A 6,611-nucleotide genomic window follows, 5' to 3' on the forward strand; every position below is an offset into this window, starting at 1 on the left:
TATATATATATATTTCCTTTCCAGGATATTTTGATATGGTTAGGAAAGGGCTTCTATCTGATCTTTAAAGGAAATTTAATGGGAGCTTTTTATTTTGAATCCTTATGTTAAAATGTTCGATCTGAAGTTGTTCGATGGACATAGAATCCCTAAACGCCTTTTCTAAGGATGCTATCAGTTCACATTAGCGAACTTGCAAGTGGTTATATAATCTAATATAGTCAGCTTCTCCTGTCAGTCTAGCTAAAATTTTACTGAGTCAGCGCTCATTTTATCATCATTTAAATCTCTAAGTACATTGTTGAGTTGGCAAACAACGTTATGGACCTGTCTACATACGGTAATAAATTTTAATAAATCGTGCAGGTGCCCATTAAATTTAAGTATGTGATAGTGATCCGCAGATTTAATTACATCAGTGGTTGCCATTATGTTTAAATTAATTATTAAAAATATATATATTGCTCTTATTTGTGTTAAGCGTTTAGATAACTTCGTCATCAAATTGATAATTTATAATGTATATAAAGTAAATATGTCTTCAAAAAACAAAAACTAACTATCTAACTCTAACATAACTATGTTAATTGATTTAACTTGTGTTATTAATTTAAGTGAGTAATTTTTTTTAGCACACCTTAGGATGATGGCTGTAAGCCCCAACGATATCTTATGAAGTTAAAGAAAAATATACATAGGTGCAATTTCGTTCAGCTTTTTTATTCTAGTCATACTATAAAATTAGTTTATTAATTACAATTAAATAAATAAATGAATGCTTGTTCTAACAATATCTTAAACAATTTACTAAGAACAATAAAAAATATTATTCATCTATTACAAAACGTCAAGATTTAATTAAGATTCGTTTGAAATTTACAATGTTATTTTGGTTAACGCTCCTTACTGAATTTTTTTTTTTAATAAACATTAATAAATTATTTGTATTTATATATTTTCTTAGACTACGAAAATTTCATTGTTTAGGATTCGATACTTTAGGGAAAATACTGAATAGAAAACTGAGACATTGATGCTTAAAAATTTACTTTTTGAAATTATGAAGTGATATTCCAAAAAAAAAAAAATAATAATAATCAATGAACTCCGTTTAACTGAAGTATTTAAAGTTAAATCAAAGCAGAATTATAACATAAAGGGATTGGTTATTTTTATATTAAACCATTACATAATTCGAACCACGCTTTTTCATCAAAAAAGTGTATTCTTTGTTTTTTTGGTTTTAAAGAGAAAATAACCTTGGGAAAAAAAAGACAAGAGCCTCTACACACGCCCGGTATTAAAAATTTCTTATGAACTGTTGCTCACACCAGCGTGTGCCGGTTTTCATTAAACTCTCCAAGAGCTGCTGGAAATAAAAAAACAACCTAGATGGAGAATTTATATAAAAACCTGAAGATCCTTTCAAGTAGAAGTAGCTCAGAACATACTCACCAACCACTGGGTTTCTTATTATCTACATAACTGTTTGCAATTTAGATAGCAATTAAGTTTTGAATTAAACCTCTTAAGCTTCACGGCAAGAATTGTAATACGATGGTTAGATAAATTTAGCCTGGAGATCTGTAGTAGAAAGATATCCTGTACTGCACGTGTCTCAATGTGGACAGGTTTCACAGAAACATTCATGCCATATATGGCACGTGTATTGCAATACACTTATTCTGCACATTACCTCATAAACGTCTACTTTTTAAATTTGATAATATACAAAAGTTTAATTTGAAACAACGCCTAATATTTTGAGCTGGAGATGTTTGACACATAATTGGTCATTAATAACTTCATTAATTAATTAATTTCATTAATTATATTTTGAGCTGGAGATGTTTGACACATAATTGGTCATTAATAACTTCATTAATTAATTAATTTCATTAATTAAGATTTCCGTTTAGTGTTCACATATTTTTTTTCAACGGGTTGTTATGAAATTTATTTCATTTAGACTAAAACTCTGCCCCTAAAAAAAAACAAAAAAAAAAACACGTTTCTACTAAAGATATATTTTTAATACCTTTGAAAGTACAACATAGTCGGATGAAATGAGATGAAAAATAAAATTATCTTTATTCTATAAAAGAAGTAAAAAAAAAAAAAATGAAAAACTTATTGTTTACATCAGTGGTTCACAGCCTGAATTCCGTGAGCCTCATCTTGGGATTGATATTTTGATTGATATTTTAGCCTTTCTTCGCTTTTTTATAACAGACGGATCACTCTATGTGTATGGGGTTCCGACATTTCCCCACTGCTACCAAAAGTGTTCCGTAATTTTCCTACTAGGACTAAAATGTTTGGTAACCACTGGCTAATGGTCTTGCTGCGGGTATGAAGTTTAAAGTATTAGATTGTTTAATTTTAAATTTTACATTCGATCGGAATATTAGGATTTCACAGGAACTGAAGAACTGGCTGATCGTTGAAGGAATTTAACGAAGCTGCATTACGGATAGAAATATGAAAGGATTTGCAAAAGGAGGAACAGACAAGAAAGGATTTGTTCAAGGAAGTAGGTTCTATGTGATGGAGTATAAATATTGATTGGTTGAGCTCTGATGTTGAAGGAGTGAATACAGGAGCTTATCGTTAGGGGTTCAGTGATATAGGAAGGTTTATGAATTCTTAGGAATTGGAGTAAAAAAGAGTCCAGGGTGAATCCATCGGAAAGAGAGGTAAAGATTCTATAGTTATGGAAAATACTGAATGGAAATCCTTTAAAGCATGTGAGTTCAAAATACTTAAAACACGCGATAGAATATTGCTTAACATTCTGTAAGAAATACTTCATTACAACAAATATTACCTGGGGTTTATGAAAATAATGCACCATTGGGGCAATGTAGTAAAAACAAAACAATTAGGATCAGGGTATTTTCCAGTTATAAAAAATGAACTTATCGATGTGATTTACATCATCTGTTTTACTCGAGGAGTTTAAGGAAAACATCGTTATAGAGAAAAAAACAAAAAGTTAAAAAAAAAAATATTTTTGAAAACAGATTTAAAAACAAATGAGATAAACACAAATTTTACGAAGAATTGAAATTTATTCCAACTTCTCATCTCAATGTAATAAAGAATTTGAGCTGACATTTGAGGAAAAGAGACTACAAAACGACCAATTTCATAGAGAGATTGATATTAATTTATTATGTTGATAAACTTTTATAAAACCACTTAAAAAAAAAAAGTATACAAATTTTAACAGAAAACAAAACCAAATATTTCCATGTTGATTTCTGTTCCATAATTATTACCAGTAAACTACAACTATCATTAATTTTAATGTGCTTTAAGTTATATAAAAAAACGTAAATACTATATTTTCACAAAGATTTAAAAACTCTTATTTTATCACTCTTTGGGATAAAGACGAAAATATAAATAAAAAAAATGATTTCCAAAAATATATTTTAATTATGGTATTTCCATTGTATTATAAATTACCCAACGAATTTTCATCGTATCCAACTAAGCGGTTTTTTTTTTTTTTTTATATCAACAAATTTATGAAGAAAACTAAAACAACATAATTACTTTTTTAATGAGTAACAGCTGTTATGCCTTAATCCTTATTTTGATTTTAACATGATAAAGGATTGTATTTGATATTTGAAAAATAAAACCTGAGAAACGACTGGTACAAATTAAAAATTAATAATCTTGACCAGTTATCGAATAAAAAAAAAATTAAAACTAAAAAAATTTGCCGTATTTACAACTTTAAAAATGGCTTATGTTCGGCACAGCTTTAGTCAAGTTAGATTATAGCACTCCGATCATCACTCACTACATAGACATGTTCCAGGAGATTCTCAGTTGTTGTCTAAGAACCTTTCGGTTTCTCCAAAAATAAATCATTAACTTAAAAAACTAGATAATAACTACCGAATCACATTTCAACAATATCTATTCCAATTTATTGGTGGAGCTAAAATAGTGTGTTGAGTCAATACCCTGGACATTAATGCGATCGATATAACTCTAGATTATTTCATATCATTGTCAATAATTACCATGGTATCGGTTTCATTATGAGTCCTAAAAGCATTTGACAACATGAATTCTTATCATTCAAGAATTCGAAAAATACGAGTGTCTGGACACGTTGGAACAAAAGGAGATAAAATAGCGGAGGGCACTCTAATAGGCACTTCTTGGTATTGGTCGAACTCCCCCAACACGAACAGAAAGAACAATTACTCAAAGAATAGTTAGAAACAACGGAAAGAGATAAATATGCCTAAATGCTTAAAAGTGAGACAAACCCGTGGCAGACTTCAATTTGCAAGAACTGGCTCCACTTTTTTGAAAATTGGATTCTCAAACCTAACGATTTTGAAGGAATCGCCTCAAAAATAGAAAATAATTTTTAAAGAATTTCTTAAAAATAGCCCAAATTTTTAATAATACCGATACAATCGTTTAATACTAAGAAAAAAAAGATACTATGCAATAACTCAATTGGCTTAGAGAACTATAGTATCAAGATAACCCCATTGATGCCCATTCTTGTCAAACTATAATAGATATTGACATGCAGATCTGACGATGTCATGGCGAACCATTACTGCCACGATATTTTATACTTTCCTCAATCTATTTATTTAATATTTCTTTATTAATTTTGTTTTCAGATGATCTTAATTTTTTTTCTCACTAATAATAACTAAATTGCTGGAATGAATACATGGGGTGTTCATAAAATTTCAAGACAGGTTTCATAACAATAAAGGCATTAAACATTTTTGAACAGCGAAATTATAGTCTTCAATATAGTGTTTTTCCATTGTCCATAGACTGCCTGGAACTTTTCTCCCGGAAGGCTTTTAAGGATCCTGTCGAAGCTGTCACTGGAATCGTGTCGAATCGCTTCCCTATCAAATATTTCCATATTAGGTGATATCAAATGATGTCGTTGTGTGCTTGGTAGGGACTGTGCATTTATTGTATCTTTAAAAGTAGATTGCGCCCATTTTGAAACTTTTACATATCAAGCACTGATTTTTTATAATTTTCATAATTAAATTGTGTGCGAAATACTGGAGCAGCGTATCTAAATATTTCTTTGAGCTTTGTGGTTAAATTATTGTTGCGTTTCGTTACATTAAATAGAACAGCCATTAATAGGCCAAATATAAAAAATGAATCCGATAAGAACACACCGGTATTTTTAATCTATTTAGGATTGACATTTTTCCAAAATTTTGTAAATAATAGAGTTCGTTTATAGAATATAGAGGTCATATTTTGGTTACTGTGGTAAATTTTTGTACCTTTGGTAGACGACGGTCCCCATATCAATAAAACAGGATAACACACACAACCTAGAACAAAAGTTGTTGAAAAATATATTGGCTATATATTGTAGCACTTAAAACCCGTAAACAGTTAGTTTCCTCTCTTGTCCCCCCTTTAACTATGGCTGATTGGTATATGGTGGACTCTCTGGCAACCTCTAATCTAAATTTAAACGTCTTATGAATTCAGCAGTACGATTTATTTTCGGGTTCACCAGAGATACGCACATAATTACGCCAAGTTAAGTGGCATTAGCCATCCTTCCGATGCCAGTATTTTCTACCTTCCTTTCTATTCCAAGTAATTAGTACTTAAACGCACCTCCTATATCCTAGAAAACCTGCAATTCAAATTCTCAGGCCAATCCCGTACTACAAGTCCCGTTTACCTGACATTACTCTCCACCTCACCAAACTGCTGTGTTTGATAAATCGTTTTTTTACCCATGCTCTCCGGAACTCCATTCCCTTTAACATACATCATGCACCAACCCTTTCCTCGTTTAAAACCCTTCGATTTAGATACCTTTTACTTCATCGATCTTATAATAGTCATTATGATTGTACAGATATTATGTAATTACCTTTTTGTTTTGTTTTTTATTTAGTCAGTTAGTTTTTAAATAAATTTATTTTTTTCTATGTAAATAAATTATCATTAAGTGATTTTTAGCCAATAAATGTTATTATAAAATTAAAATTACCCCTGTAATTGTTCTAAAGGGACCTTGTCCCAGAATAATAAATAATTTTTTCATTTCATAGTTAGTAAAAGAATGGTTATAGAATTATATTTGTCTCCCACTACAACTGAGTAATCATTTCAAGTTATTATTCCTCCAGAACATTATAAACCATGAACTCAATTTCAGCCATTTCATCACTACAAAGGCTCCTTAAAATCTAACCCTGCTACATTCAAAGGAAAAAACATAGACCTTATACTCATATGTATATATTCATGAATATTATGTTTTATTTCTGATTAAAGGGGTTATGAAAAAAAAAATAAACATTTTATATTGGTTTTATAAACATCTCAAACAATATTTAAGAAAACTAACACCTATGGACGTTGTGCATAGCTCGACCCCCTCTTCCCTAACGTTGACAAAATATCATAAGCCAAAGAACAGTCTAATTAATTATATTTTATGTTTTTGTTTTGAAGATATTCAAATAGAGAGCGAACCACATCACTCTGTGAGTTATAATATTATTATTATAAAAGCTGGGATATAATTATAAGTATAATACGTTACAAAGTAGGCGGAAAATTTAAATGAA

The sequence above is a fragment of the Halyomorpha halys genome, unplaced genomic scaffold, assembly GCF_000696795.3.
Source record: "Halyomorpha halys isolate HHAL.00 unplaced genomic scaffold, Hhal_1.1 Scaffold510.1, whole genome shotgun sequence".
Lineage (NCBI taxonomy): Eukaryota > Metazoa > Arthropoda > Insecta > Hemiptera > Pentatomidae > Halyomorpha > Halyomorpha halys.